The sequence below is a fragment of the Helianthus annuus genome, chromosome 11 (assembly GCF_002127325.2).
Source record: "Helianthus annuus cultivar XRQ/B chromosome 11, HanXRQr2.0-SUNRISE, whole genome shotgun sequence".
NCBI classification, from domain to species: Eukaryota; Viridiplantae; Streptophyta; class Magnoliopsida; order Asterales; family Asteraceae; genus Helianthus; species Helianthus annuus.
In genome coordinates this window covers 66,113,777-66,130,854 of record NC_035443.2, presented here as the reverse complement: position 1 = coordinate 66,130,854, position 17,078 = coordinate 66,113,777, and positions in this window count along the sequence as shown.

Genomic DNA, 17,078 nt, shown 5'->3' with positions numbered 1-17,078 from the left:
TTGCTTCGAAAAGTAGCGATTTTAACCTAAAAAATATTAAAAAAATCAAAAAAAAATTTTTAGATTTTTTTTTGATTTTTTTAGATTTTTTTAGGTTTTTTGGGGGTTTAGTTTTTAGCATTTTAGCTTGGGTGGGGGGGGGGGGTTAGGTTTTTGGGGGGTGGGGGAGGGGGGTTTAGGTTTTTTGGGGGGGGGGGGGTGGGGGTTAGGTTTTTTTTAGTTTTTTTTAGGTTTTTTTTAGCTTGGGGGGGGGGGGTTAGGTTTTTTTTAGGTTTTTTTAGGTTTTTTTTAGGTTTTTTTAGCTTGGGGGGGGGGGGTTAGGTTTTGGGGGGGGGGGGGTTAGGTTTTTTTTGGGTGGGGGGGGGGGTGGGGGGTTTAGGTTTTTGGGGGGGGGGGGGGGCTTTGGGGGTTAGGTTTTTTTTAGGTTTTTTAGCTATTTTAGGTTGTGTTCACATTGGTTCTCAAGGTTCTCACAATAAGGGTGGTTCTCGCATGAGCTCCTCCCTATATATATATATATATATATATATATATATATATATATATATATATATATATATATATATAGTGACATGCTACACATAACACATCGAGGAATCACATAGTGCACAGAAGTAAATAACTGGTTTTTTATTTAATATCATATATATATATATATATATATATATATATATATATATGTATAGGGGAATGTTCAAATGAAAACCACTAGATAACGCAAAAACTATAAAACTAACTAAAAAAGCCAAAAAAAACATAACAATTTTTTTTTTTTTTTGCATACCAATTTTCGCCACTTTTAGTATATAAAAAAATTGAAAAAAAAAATTTATATAAAAAATTGAAAAAAAATTGGTGTGTTTTTTAGGCTTTTTTTAGTTAGTTTTCGAGTTTTCGCGATAAAAGTGGTTTTCATTTGAACCATTCCCTATGTGTGTGTGTGTGTGTATATATATATATATATATATATATATTAAGGCAATACACAGAGAGGTTTCTCGGGAAAACCCGAAGTGTCACATTATCCCCAAGTGTTAAGAACTTTCGTCCCGAAAGTTAAAGCGTAGCCTCTGACAAGCTAGTGTGTACAAGAATGTTTCTGCGGGGTGTCACATCATTCCCCCGTTAGTTTGTAATTCGGTCTCGAAATTCTATTGTAGCTTCAGTGCTGGGAGTTTCGTTTGCAAACAATTGGGGATACTTACACTTCTTCTGGTCTTCCCGTTCCCAGGTAAACTCTGGGCCACGGCCCGAGTTCCAACGAACTCGTACCATAGGTTTCTTGCTATGCTTGAGGGTCTTGGTCTCTCTATCCATAATCTCAACCTGTTCCTCAACGACGTGTAACTAATTGTCAATATTGAGCTCCTTAAAAGGAACAACGAGTGTTTCATCTGATAGACAGTTGTTTAGATTAGACACATGAAAGACGTTGTTCGCCGCACTCAGTTCTTCAGGCAGACTCAATCTGTAAGCAACCTTACCTTTCCTTTCGGTAATTTCGAATGGTGCGACGTATCGCGGATTAAGTTTCCCCCGTTTACCAAAACGAACCACACCATTCCAGGGTGAGACTTTAAGTAGAACCCGGTCCCCGACCTGGAATTCTAGAGGTTTCCTACGTTTATCAGTGTAGCTTTTCTGGCGGTCATGAGCTGCCGCCATGCGTTTTCTGATCTGGGCAATCTTATCCGTTGTGTCAAGTACAAGTTCTGGGCCGGTAATTTGGCTTTCGCCCGCAAAGTAGTGAATACCGTCGTCCTTGAGTTCAAGTCGTTTCTCCATGCCCCATAGGGATTCAGCTAGGAGATTTTCCACCTTCACTACTTCAGCTTGAGCGTTGCGGATCTGACTAGGGATATTCGAATGGATAGTAAGCTGTAAGCCACGAACTTGCTTAGGTTTGGTTTCCTTTCGGCTAAGGGCATCGGCTACAACATTAGCCTTGCTTGGATGATACTTGATCGCGCATTCGTAGTCATTAAGGAGTTTGACCCATCTACGCTGCAACATCTTCAACTCCTTCTGGTCAAGGATATGGATGCTAGAGACTCTTGTGACCGGTGTAAATTGTGCACTTGGTACCGTACAAGTAATGTCTCCAAATCTTCAGTGCAAATATGACTGCTCCGAGTTCCAAGTCGTGCGTCATGTAGTTCCATTCGTGAATCTTGAGTTGTCAAGAAGTGTAGGCAATAACCTTCTCGCGTTGCATCAACACGCAACCGAGCCCTTGAATAGACGCGTCGCAGTAGACGACAAAGTCATCGGTACCTTCCGTTAACCAAAGAATAGGATCACTATAGAGGTTCTCCTTCAACTTCTGGAAAGGAGACTCTTGAGCATCATTCCATTTGAAAGGAATACCCTTCTGGATAAGAGTCGTGAGGGGTTGTGCGATCATCAAAAATCCCTTGATGAATCTACGATAATACCCTGCAAATCCCAAGAATTGGCGAATTTCGGTCGGAGTCTTCAGTGTAGGCCAATTCTTGATGGAGTCAATCTTAGCTGGGTCGACATGAATCCCATCCTGATTGACCACGTGCCCAAGGAAATGGACTTCTCGAAGCTAGAAGTCACATTTCGAGAACTTGGCGTACAGTTATTCATTGCGAAGAAGTTCGAGAATGAGACACAGGTGTTACTCATGTTCCTCTTGGATCTTAGAGTAGATCAGGATGTGATCAATGAAAACAATCACGGACTTGTCGAGATAGGGTTTGCACACTCGATTCGTGAGATCGATGAAGACCGTAGGTGCGTTGGTCATCCCAAAAGGCATGACAAGGAATTCGTAGTGACATTAACGAGTCCTGAACGTGGTTTTGGTGATATCCTCGTTGCGGACACTCAACTGATGGTAACCTGATCGCATGTCAATCTTGGAGTAGTAACTCGATCCTTTCCGCGGGTGGAACAGATCGTCGATACGTGGGAGTGGGTAACGGTTCTTGATGGTAACCTTGTTTAGCTCACAATAGTCGATACACATACAGAAAGTGCCATCCTTCTTCTTGACAAAGAGTACCGGTGCTCCCCAAGGTGACGAGCTAGGTCGGATAAAATGTTTATCCAACAGTTCTTGCAGTTGCATAGAGAGTTCCTTCAGTTCAGCTGGGGCTAGTCGATAAGGTGCACGAGCTATAGCTGCCACTCCAGGAGTTAGCTCGATTTGGAATTCGACCTGACGGTGGGGAGGGAGTCTAGGTAATTCCTCAGGGAATAACTTGGGATAGTCGTGTGTGACAGGAAAATGCTCAATCATCTTTTCCCTTTCCTGAGTGTCGGTAACGAGGGCTAGAATAACGGTATGCCCTTTTCGCAAACACTTCTAGGCCTTTAAGTTTGACAAGCTATCTTTCTAGAATTTTATGGTTTAGATCTGTTCGTTCTAATATGTTTAAATGAAGTTTTAAGTTTGACAAGCTATTTTAGATTATCTAAAAGAAGACAGAAAAACTCGTTTTTCGGTGTACTCGAGTTGTTTGATGCTGTGTGAAGAACAAGGCTGGAACAGGAAGCAGCTTCTCGAAGATTTGATGAAGATTTGCAGACCCCACATGTATCAAGGGGGAGTCTGTAAATGCATCCCAGGATGATAAATGCTGAATGCTGCTACTCATAGATCTGTTGAAGATTTGCAGATCCCGCATATATCAAGGGGGATTCTGTAAATGCACTTTTGGATTTGTTTGTTATTGTTGAAAGTTATTATATAACTACAAATTCGGACAAGTATGTGTGCATGGTGTCCGAATTTGTGGCTTAAAGTTTGTCAGCATTTATTATTTGGCTTGTCCGAAATTACAAGGTCTTGGGGATGTCCGAACTTATAAGTTCTTGGGGATGTCCGAACTTATAAGTTTATCATGGTTTGTCCGAATTTGTAGTTTAGGAATGTAGTAGTTAAGTACCGACAAGTGTTTCTAATTTGTTCTATCCATATTAATCAGTTATCATGGTTTTTATTTCTTCTTCCCCTCCCATATTTTTAGAAAACCCCACCACCGCGATCTACCTACGTTGCTGTTGGATTTTATTTTCAATCACCAGGGACGGCTCTTGGGCTGGTCAACCCGTGCCGTCGCTCGAGGCCCAAATTTTTAAAGGGCCCAAAAGGTTTCTATGAGCTTTTTTATATATACTTAATTATATATTTAATATATGCATCTATTTATTATATAGAAAAGTGTTGGTGGTGGAGGGGAAAAATCATCTCAAGATAATGTAAAGATCTCAAGTACAAGTCTTGACTCCACCACCAAGGGTTTGTTTTTTTAATTCATTTCCTCAACCAAAATTTTGGGCCCAATTTTTTTTTGTCGCCCAAGGCCTAAATGTTTTTGAGAGTTCTCGAGGATGGCTATGTTAAGTACTACAATGAAAATGGAAATTTAGCCCGCACGAGGGTCAATGGCCCTCTTGTGGTTTTGCCATGTAATAATCCTTGGGTACCTAATAGCGAAAGAATCCAAACCCATATAAATTCATAACCTTGGTGGTGGTGGTTATTTCTGGAAGATCTCTGATATATAAATAAGATAATCATTAAAATATTATTTAAGGGAGAATAAAACATGGTGATTGATTGTGTATGCTGTTGAGGAATTGATAATGTTCGAGGCTTCATATGGTGAATACCCCTATCTTAGTAGGTGTTGCAAAATCACCGGATTGCGACTCATACTTGGTTATTTTAAAAATAGACAATAATCATTTGCTAGGGTGGCAAAGATTCGAAAGTTGTAGATCCCATTGAAAGGGTTGCCATGTTATTATGACCATGCAGCGGCGAAACTAGAAGAAATATTCAGGGGTATCCCAATTTTTTTACCTACATTAAGGGGCAGTGCTGATCCTGGATATTTAAGTGCCCTGAGCGAGCCAAAAAAAAGGCCCTTAGGCCTTACTGAATTAAATTTTATAAACTAGTTTTTTTAAGTTATTAGTAGGCTCTCACTATCTGCACACCGAGTTTGCTATTTGCACACTTCGTGTTTACATACGCTGCGTATTGACCAATACGCAGCGTATAGGGTTACCTCCATACGCTGCGTATTGACCTCTACGTAGCGTATGTAAGTGGTAGGTACACAACCAGACAGTCAAACCTAGTACCATGTCAAATCAGTCTGACATACGCGACGTAGAGACCTATACGCTGCGTATACTGCTAACCCTATACGCTGCGTAGAGGTCTCTACGCAGCGTATGTCAGACTGATTTGACAATGATACGATGTTGTCCAGGCACGTGAATAAAGCAATACGGGGAGTAGAGATCAATACGCTGCCTATTTGAGTAAATTTAAAAGTCTATTTAGCTCTGCTTTCTTTTCATCATTCGAACAAGCACTTCTTCTTCTTCTATTCTTCTGTGTTTCATAGTCTTCTTCAGTAGAGAATTTACACCCCAAACCAAAATCATTTGTTCTGTTTTTTGTTCAATCTTGTTAAAATGTCATCATTTTGGAACGATAATTATTTTGGTAATCGTTATTCTAACGACACATGGGGAGCAAATGCTGCCAATGAGGAGGAGGAGGTTGTGTCTGGAGTCCCTGTTGATCAAAAAACACAGTTGCCAGACTTGAACAAGACTCCCACTCCACCTGTTGATGAACCAAATTACCCGGCGCATCAAGTGTGTGCAGATTACGGATACGGGTATGAATCTCCGTACGTGCAACAAAGTGGATACGGTGCTGAGAATGCACCTGTTGATGAACCATATTACCCGACGCAGCAATCGTATCCGGGTTATGGGGTATACGGGGATGAAGGTGGATACGGAAGTTACAGTGGATACGGTGGTGAAGGTGGATACGGGGGTGAAGATGGTTACAGTGGAATGGATATGGGGGCTACGGTGGATACGATAGATATGGGGGTGACGGTGGTTACAGTGGATACGGGGGCTACAGTGGATACGATAGATCTGGGGGTGAAGGTGGATACGGAGGCTACGGTGGATACGAAGAACATGGTGGATATGGTTATGAGCCCCGTAACACATCACTTTATGAACCATCTACCCCGGGCAATCCATTTCAAGTAAATGAAGTATCACATTAAAATAATTATTATTATTATTGTTAAAAATATTGTAATTATAATTATAATTATTATTATTATTGTTAAAAATAATATAATTATAATAATTATTATTATTGTTATTATTGTTAAAATACTATAATTATTATTATTATTATTATTATTATTATTATTATTATTATTATTATTATTATTATTATTATTATTATTGTTGTTGTTGTTGTTAAAATACTATTATTATTATTATTATTATTATTATTATTATTATTATTATTATTAATATTGTTAAAAATAATATACTTATAATAATTATTATTATTGTTATTATTGTTAAAATACTATAAATATAATTATAATTATAATTGTTATTATTTTATTATTGTTATTATTATTATTATTATTGTTATTATTATTATAATTATAATTGTTATTATTATTATTATAAACTATTTATTTTTAAATAATTAAATTAATAAATTTTTTTTAAATAAATTAGTATTGTAAATAAATAAAAGAATCATGAAATTGATTTTTAGTTAAAATGGTTAGTTAAAACCTAACTTAGTTAGTTAAATCATAGTTATATGCTAACTAGGTTAGCATTTAATACAAGGGACCACTAACTGAGTGCCAAAAACGGAAAAAAGGGGGTTCCTCTTTAAGGAACCGGCCCCTAACCGGTTTCGAACTCACGACCTCTCGCACACAAAGCAACGCACTAACCACTCGGCCGGGAATGCCACATCCGTTTATTTATGGAAACAAATACAATTTATGCTCGATTTCGCATCCTTCCATTTATTGACACATCATATTTACACTTTGGTCCCTGAAGTTTCAAATTTTACAAAAATAGTCACTGAAGTTTTAAAAATTGACACAAATGGTCCCTGAAGTTTCGAAAATTGACACAAATGGTCCCTGAAGTTTTGAAAATTGACACAAATGGTCCCTGAAGTTTCAAAAATTGACACAAATGGTCCCTGAAGTTTCAAAAATTGACACAAATGGTCCCTGAAGTTTCAAAAATTGACACAAATGGTTCCTGTACTGTTCAGTTAAGTATGCTAACTGAGTTAGTGTTTAAAGAAAAAATCTTTATATGAAAGTTAACCTTGTTAAACCATTCAGTTAAAATAGTTTCAATAATTACCATATTAGTCCCTGAAGTTTGAGTTTCAATTATATTTTACTTATTATTATTATTATTATTATTCTTATTTGTTGGTGCACTTGTGTCTGTACTTTGTCTGTATTCGGTCTGTATGTAAACGATGTCCTAAGTTAGTCTGTAAGTTGACCAAGTCAACTATCCTCCTAGTTTGACTTGGCCAATAAGTTGTAATATGTTTGTCTGCATCGAAGGATAGCCTCGAAGGATACTGTTGATCCTTCGAGGTGCTCGAAAGATATGCTTCGAATGATTAGACCTCGAAAGGTGATCTTTCGAGGTCCTTGCTGATCCTTCGAAAACACTATATCCGAAAGATGATCCTTCGGACCATCTATCGGATCCTTCGACCAGACATCATGGGCTGGGTATATATATACCCATGCAGTGTATGTGTTAGTTCAGTTCTGATAGATGCACACAGACAGAAAGTTAGAGAGTTGAGAGCATTCTGTCCGAAACTCACACACACACACTTTGAGAGTTTGCAAACTGATTGTAAACATTGTGCTTGTAACTGGAACCTTCATACGTATTAATACAGTGGTGTTAATCGGTGAATTCTTGTGTGTTTGTTTCTATACTTGCTTCATCCCGGTTTGCTCGCTAGCTTGGATTCCGCACTCGCTAGTGGGTTTGTATAACAAGGTTTAGGTTTGTTCTCGATCCTCCGCGAAAAGGGACCTACAAGTGGTATCAGAGCTTTGGCTCTTTACCTTGTTTAAAACCGGTTTGTTCGAGTTCTTGGTGTGTTTGGACACTAGGTTTAGCACCCGTTTTGGTGGTTTTTCTTGCTTTTCTAAACTGAAAAACAGCTTCTAAACCTTCGGGAGTGTTCAAGGTTGGGTTGGGTAACTTGAAAACTTGTTTTTAAGTGACTTTGATTTTTCCGGTCATATTCCGATTATCATTCCGGTGAACTGGTTGAGGATAAGGTTGCCTATTTTTAGTAAACTTTTTGAAAGTCAAAAAGTTTGGTGAAAAGTTGTTGGCAGACCATATCCTTTCTGCCGAAAGTTGGTACACCAACCTGTCACTTTTCTCACCAACCCATCAGTACCTTTGTCAGTGTGTCAGACCGTCGAAAGATAACTTTCGAGCTCGAAGGATCATCCTTCGATCAAGGAGATTCGAAAGATAACCATCCTTCAAACATCTTTCGAAGTCAGTGTGTTATTCTTCGAGTCAAGGAATCTTTTCGATAGATACATCCTTCGAGTTACTGTTCATTACGAAAGATAAGGATCCTTCGTGTTGGGTGAATCTTTCAAGGTTATCTTTCGAAGTTATTGTTCGAGCCATCAACAGTGATCCTTCGAACACTGTTGATTCTTCGAACAAGTGTCATCTTTCGAGACCTCTGTTCGAAAGATTAGAATCTTTCAATCTTTGAAAGATAAGGAGAATCTTTCGAAATCATCCTTCGAAAGATAAGGATCCTTCGTATAGTCTATCTTTCGAAGTGATTGTTTGAAACTCAACAGTGATCTTACGAACATTGTTGATCCTTCAAACAGGTCGTGATCTTTCAGACAGTTTGCATCTTTCGATTCATATCTGTTTTTGCACTTAACAGTTTGTGGTGTGTAGGTTTGGTATTTATATTTGATCAAAATGAGTTGTACTAGTCCGTGGGATTGGAGTTTGGACTCACGATCCAATCAAGAGCTAGTCACTGCTGCAGATTGGGCAAAGAGTATGTTACCGCCTACAACAATCAGTCCAAGTCAATGGGCTTTGGTATCCAATCAAAGTCAAAGTCTTCAGAACCTTCTGATTAGTGAGAGTGAAACTGGCAGCAACAATCGTCCACCTAAGTTGAACCATATGAACGATTTTCCATCATGGAAAAACCGTTTTCACACATATGTTCAAGGGCAAAGCACTGATCTTTGGACGTGTTTCATCAATGCGTTCAATACTAATCTTGAAACTGCTGCGTCAACTTCAGAGGGTTATGCCAATATGCTTGAAAATGACAAGAAGGCTTATGAATTGGAGAAAAAGGCCTTTGCCACACTTACTCAAGCACTCAACAAAGACATCTACCATCAGTTCTCATATTGCAAGACCACGAAAGCATTGTGGGATGCCTTAGTTGCTAGAGGAGAAGGCAATGCAGCTGCTCGAAAATCTCGGCATGATTTGTTGAAGAAAGAGTTTGAATCCTTTCAGTTTTTGGAAAACGAGACTCTGAATGATATGATCACACGTTTCTATCATTTGATTAGTGAGATGTGTGCTTATGGAGTTGTCTCTACTCAACAAGACATGGTGAGTAGATTTGCTGATGCCTTACCTCCAAAGTGGAGTTCTTTCATTGAACTGTTGAAGCATACTGGAACTCTAGATCAAGTCAATATCTATGAGTTCATTCAAAAGCTGGAACATAAAAATGATGAAGAAATTAGGAAAGCAAGGCGTGCTCCAGCTCCTCAGAATACAGAAATGTATCTTCCAGGATTCGATGCTTTGGCAAGATCCGCTGCAGCTCAGCAACAGCAACCTAAGCTGCAGACTGCATTTGTGTCCAATACAAGTTCAAGTTCCTTTCCGTTTCCTCAGTCAACAGCTGCTCCACCACAACCTCAATTCGATCCGAGGTCTTACATTCCTGTTCCAACACAGCCACAACCACAACCTCAACAACAACAACAGCAAGCTCACTATACAAGCAATCCTCAACCTCAGCCCCAAAGTCATCACACAATCCGAGTCGACAACTCAAATCTTTCACACCTTAGCATTGAAGTTGCTAAGGAACATATGGAGATTATCAACACCATGGTCAGTGCATACTGTGGTTTGGTAGCAGGTCAGCTTGGAAACATCAACATGACCAATGAAGATTATGATCAGATCGACAAGGAAGAAATGGAGTTGATGGATATTAAATGGGCTTTTGCTAGTGCGGTTAGAAGGGCAAAAGATTTCATGGCACGAACTGGAAGAACTTCGTTGGAAGGAAAGAAAAACACGAAGTATGGGTTTGATATTAATGCCGTCACGTGCTTTAATTGTGGTGAGAAAGGGCACTTTAAACGTGAGTGCACTCGACCAACAAAACACGGCAATCACAACCCTTTCAGAAACCAGACGAATGTGAATGCCCAACAAGAAAACCGTGAACGGAGGATGGTGGCAGTGAATAACAATCAGGGACAGCCTGGAACTACCAATCACAATCGGGCTTTGGCTGTTCAAGCTGATGAGGGATGCGACTGGTCAGTGCAGTTTGGTGAAGGAGATCAGGGAAGTGGAACTGCATTGTATGCTAAGGTCATCGAGCAGGTTCATAAAGAAGAATCTTCTGGGAGTGATGACAGCTCTGGTTATTCTGGAAGTTCGGATGAAGAAGGCTCTGTTTCTGGGGATAATCACTCAGAGCCTGATGAGAAGGAGGAAGGAGATGATGATATTCAGGAGCTACTGAATGAAGCTGATGAGCTTAAATGTCAGAAATCAATTCTGATTAGGAAGGCTGCTGCTACATCAACGGAAATGGAAAAGCTATTTTCTGAAGATGGAGCTTTTTCTTTTCAAACTGCCTTTATGGCAAATGGTTCAGCCTCTACTAGTCAGGTAAATTCTGAACCCCCTGCCCCTAGTATTTGTAACTCGTGTGCTGAAATGAAGCTTGAATCAGAAAAGCTTCATAGTCATAATCAAAATTTGGTTATTGAACTGTCGAAATGCAAAGAGGCAAACATGGCTTTAACCCGGAATGAAAAGGAATTTAAATCTGTAATAGAGACATTAAAGAAAAATGTGTCCGAGGTTAACAAAGTAGTTTACCACAAACAAGTAAGTATAAACGAATACATTAACCTTGTGGAAGAAACTAAAAAGCAATTAGCCATTGCCCAATGTGAACATGATGCGATCAAACAGAAATTGGATAGTTATTCTAACTCCCAATTTGTGCTTGATCACATCATCGATGTTCAACAACTAAAGGGAAATCAGAAAGGCATAGGGTATAATAAATGTCCGGCCCCCTTGATGAACAACTATACCAAGATGCCTGATGAGGAAGAAATGCCTCGGTATGAACCCAGTGTGCCTCTTGATGTTGAGGAGTTTACTACTGGCCTTGGGTTCAAACCGGACAATTCTTCAAACACAGCCTCTAAGGAACAAGAAACTTCACCATCCATGAAGCAAAGTCCTCCAATTATCGAGGACTATGAGACATCGGATGATGAATCAGAAGTGGCTGTAAGAGATCAGGATAAATCACTTAGCAAGATGAAAGGAGTAGATATTCCACGAGAGAATCACATCCTTTGTGATCCTGATACTCCTGAGGTTCCATCTGTCAAGAGGCAAGTGATTGATCCTGTCAAAGTTGATAAGACAGGTGTGTCTACTGTTAAAAGCAGTAATGTGTTGTACACTTTGGTTGGAGATAATAAAATCTACTCAGACCATGTTTTTCCAATTAAAAATGTAAATAAATCTTTAATTGACAAAGTCTTTGAAGACAATACAAACAAATTTTTGGGAAAAACACTTCCGGGAATTGTGGTAACACAATGTGATCCAATTCCTAAGGCTGAGATTAGAAAACAGTTTGGTAATCAAAAATCTCCAACCACTCAACAACCTACTGCTTCTAAGGGTAAACAACAACAACGAGCTCCAAAGCCAAAGGCTAAGGTTGAATCAAAAGGAGCTCGTTACATGAAGAAAGGAAAAGATGTTAAATTTGTAGCATCAAAAGGTACAGATAAAATTGAGACTTTTGAAAACAAATCAAACACTGATTTTGTACAACAAGTCAAGATTTTAAAACGTAACAGTGATAACAATTACACCCAACACACAAACGGGTGTGATGAAAGAGCAAGTACCTCAGGTTCTACAGGTTCAACATCTGGTAGTCGATCAAGTTCTCCTAAGTCTGTTGAAAGGAGAACTTGTTTCAAATGTGGAGAAATTGGGCACATTATCAGAAACTGCCCAAATGCTCCAAAGAAGAAATTTGTTGAAAAAGCTCCACCTGAAACAGTTCACCCTCAACGTCGATCAGTTTCACCTAAACATGATAAACGAACTGTAAAAGAACAAGAAACTAAACAACGACGTAAGAACATGAAAACTGTTGAAAAAGCTTTAAAATCTGAAGTTAAAACAGTGCAAAAGGAACCAAGTGTGTCACAACCTGTAAAACCAGAATCTTCAAAAACTGGTAGGCACAGACAAACTTGGTTACCTAAGTCGGGTGACAATTCAGGGGGGAGCAGTTGTTCTTGAAAATCATCAAGAGATCGAGCTCACGTTTCGTGATGCTAAGGGACGACCCAAGACCACTAAGGCTTGGGTCCCCATTCTCAACTGATGTTTTTATGACATGTGCAGGATGTTCTAGGAGGAACTATTAATAGTCATTGGATTGTTGATAGTGGGGCATCCAGGCACATGACTGGCGACTTACGACTCCTATACGACGTGAGAAATATTAGAGGAGGGTATGTTGCTTTTGCGGGTGATAAAGGTGGGTACATCACTGGAGAAGGAAGTATCTCCAATGGTATCGTGTGCTTTGATAAGATCAATTATGTGAAGCAAATTGATCACAATCTTCTGAGTGTGTCGCAAATCTGCGATAAAAAGTTCTCAGTGATTTTTGATGACGCTGGCTGCTATGTGCTGAAACCTGGATTCAAAATTCCACAAGAATGGATTCTCTTATCGGCTCCGAGAGTTAATGATCTTTATATTCTCGACATGAGCCAAGCGATTACTACATCTGCACAAGTCACTTGTTTTGTCTCAAAAGCCACGGAAAAGGAGTCTATATCTTGGCACAGAAGAATGGGACATATTCACTTGAGAAAAATGAACCATTTGGTGAAAAATAATCTTGTGAATGGTGTGCCTGTAAGAAGTTTTCATCTACAAGATATCTGTGTCTCGTGCCAAAAGGGGAAGCAAACAAAGAAGTCTCACCCTTTGAAGAAAATCAACACTGTCAGCATGCCTCTTGAACGTCTTCATATGGACCTTTTTGGACCTATGAAGCACAAGACAACGTTTGGTGATGCTTATTGTTTAGTAGTTACTGATGACTACTCTAGATTTTCTTGGGTATCTTTTATGGCACACAAGAGTGAGACTCCTGGCATCCTCAAGGATCTTCTTACAATGTTAGAGAATCTCTATTCGTTGAAAGTAAAAAGGATCCGAAGCGACAATGGAACAGAATTCAAGAATCAAGTTATGGATGAGTTTTGTACTTCTAAAGGCATTCTTCATGAGTACAGTTCTCGTTATACTCCACAACAAAATGGTGTCGCTGAGAGGAAGAATCGGACGATTATAGAAACTGCAAGAACAATGTTAGTAGAGTCGGAACTCCCTATTCAATTCTGGGGAGAGGCTGTATCGGCTGCTTGCTACACGTTGAACAGAGTTCTTACAGTTAAGAGACATGGCAAGACTTGCTTCGAACTCCTTCAGAAAAGGAAACCGGATCTTTCTTACCTTGAACCGTTTGGTGCTCCTTGTACTATGATTGAGCCAGATGGAAAGTTTGGTGCAAGAGCTATCGAGGGTTTCTTCCTTGGATATGCTACTCCGAATTTTCGTGTTTGGAATTTAGCTACCGAAAAGATTGAGCTATGGAGTGAAGTTAGGGTTCAAAGGTACACGAGTCCTGTTAGGGCTCCGGGTGATCCGTGGATGTTCGATTATGATGGGCTATTTGACTCCTTCAATCTGCCAACCTTTGATGAAGAATCAGCAGCGGCTAGGATGTTGTTGGAAAGTGACAACGCTGCTGTCTCGCCATTGGTTAGACCTATTGTTGTTGACCCTCAAGCTTCTTCGTCAGTCAACAATATGGTTCAAAATGAGGTTTATGAAGATGCTGCTGATTATAATGACTCTTCTGAAGATGATGAATATCATGATGCAGCCGAAGGATCTTCAGCTCCAGCTGCTCCTGTTCAAGGTGCTTCTGTAGATACACCTCATACGCAGAATATAGACACTGCTGAAGGGAATGCATCCACCTCTACCCACATTCCTGGTGTGGAGTTGGTTGTTGATCTTAATCTTACCAACTTGGGTATCAACGCTCGTGTGCCAGATAATCCTGAAATGAGGATTCACGATACCCATCCCCAGCAGAACATAATAGGAGATGTCCATCGCGGTGTGCAGACGCGTAATCAGCTGAGAAACAACCGGAATGCTGGTTTGTATTCAGCTATAAGAGAATCTGGTCAACAAAATGACTGGTCCTTCGCGTGTTACGTGTCACAAGAAGAACCAAAGTCGTGGAAAGAAGCATTGAAAGATAGTGCTTGGGTTGAAGCCATGCAGGAAGAATTGCAGCAATTTCACAAGCTTGGTGTTTGGAAGCTTGTTGAAAAGCCTGAGAACTACAAGAAGATTGGCACTCGATGGGTCTTCAAATGCAAGAAAGACGACCGTGGAGTGGTTATTCGAAACAAAGCTCGTTTAGTCGTTCAAGGTTTTCGTCAGATAGAAGGGATCGACTACAACGAAGTCTATGCACCAGTTGCACGTCTGGAAGCTATTCGGATCTTTCTGGCTTATGCCTCATTCAAAGGATTCAAGGTTTACCAGATGGACGTCAAAAGTGCATTTCTACATGGTGTGGTTGAAGAAGAGGTATATGTCGAACAGCCTCCAGGTTTTGAAGATCCTGTTCATCCCGATCGGGTTTGGTTGCTCAACAAAGCTCTCTATGGTCTTCATCAAGCGCCACGAGCTTGGTATGCAACCTTATCTACATATCTGCTGGAGAACGGTTTTCGAAGAGGTCTTATCGATTGTACTCTCTTCATCAAAGAACAAGATGGAGATCTTCTTCTGGTTCAGGTATATGTTGATGATATTATTTTTGGTTCTACTAATGATGTTTTGTGTAGGAATTTCGAGCGCATCATGCAGGATAAGTTTGAGATGAGTGCTATGGGGGAAATGAATTTCTTTTTGGGCCTACAAGTGCAACAAACGGAGTCTGGGATATTCATCCATCAGACTAAATATGTTGGAGACATCTTGAGCCGGTTCCAGATGTCCGATGCAACGCCCATTGGTACCCCATTGCCAACTAATCACGGAATAACTCCTGACTTGAAGGGTGAACCTGTTAGCCCTTCATACTATCGCGCGATGATCGGATCCCTTATGTACCTCACAGCATCAAGGCCAGATATAATGTACCCAACGTGCCTGCTTGCCAGATATCAAGTTAACCCGAAGGCCTCACATCTTGCAGCTGTCAAAAGGATTTTTCGTTATTTGAAGGCTTACCCCGACACCGGTCTGTGGTATCCTAGGGATAATAACTTTGACTTGGTCGCATTCAGTGATTCTGATTTTGGCGGATGTAAAATCGACGGCAAATCCACAACGGCTGGATGTCAGTTTTTAGGAAATCGCCTAGTCACATGGCAGTGCAAGAAGCAGACGTGTGTCGCTACATCAACATGCGAAGCTGAATACATTGCTGCCTCAAGTTGTTGCTCACAAGTTCTTTGGATCCAACAACAATTGCGGGACTACGGTTTTGAATTCCTAACTACTCCTATATACGTTGATAATTCTGCTGCTTTAGATATCACTAAAAATCCTGTGCAGCATTCAAAGACCAAACACATCGAAATCAAATATCACTTCATACGTGATTGCTTTGAGAAAAGGCTAATCGATGTTGTTAAGGTCCACACCGATGACCAACGTGCCGACTTATTTACCAAAGCATTTGACAAATCAAGATTTGACTTTTTATTATTGGTAAATGGCATTAAGGTCAAGCAAGAGTAAACCAACATCGGAAAATCATTTTTGTAAATACCTTTGTGTGTTTTTAAATTTGTCTTAGTTTATTGATTTTAGGGGGAGTAAATCCAAAAATCTGAAAATCCAAAAACATCGAAAAACTTCAAAAACACAAAAACAATAGAAAATCAAAAATGAGTTTCCTGGCGAGCAAAAGAGAAAATGATAGTACATCAGTGGTCTATCCAAACCTCTTTAAACCTTAAATGAAAAACGATAAGCAGCTCTATATAAGATGTATCGGTAGGCTCACAATCATTTTAAAGTGTGAAGGGTGATATAAATCTTAATCGACTGAAGACCAGGTGGGAACCATTCATTGGCATATGGTCTTAGTACCGAAATTTCGTTTGATAGATTGCCGAGGTTCTGAGATATTCGGTCTTTATGCTGCTTATCATCTGGGTATCATGGTTGTATCTTTTACCGAAAAATAACGGGGACGCAAGTCTAGATCTTCCATGATACTATACATACGTGTACATATTACATACTGCATTCGACCTCAATAAGTGATAAACAATCACATGTCCAAATCAAATAAGTGATAATATATCACATTTATCCGGGTGTCAAGTTCGTCTCTCTGCTGTACGGAAGTACTGACCTGTTCACGGACTTGCATCTGTGCCCTCATGCATATGAAAATCAAGTTCCTCATCAATAAGTGATTATATCACAAAGGGCTTGTCTTCAAATCAAAATAAGTGAGTATCTCACATTTTATACGTTCAAACAGATAATAATCGGTATACTCACCGGTAAGATGAACTCTCGTGCATACCTTGATACGGGAATGTGTCGTGATGTGGATGAACACCGGTCGGTAAGTATAAATCATACCTTAACGTATCCCCTCGCCATGATTACATCTGATAAGTTGAGCTTAAGTGGACAACAATACCGATAATTGTTATAGGATGCTTATTTTAATGTTAACTAACTGAACAACAAGAGTGTTTTGGCATGACCGTACACTGATATGATTCTCTTACCCTCGAAACTCACAAAAGAATGTTTGTATATATTTATTT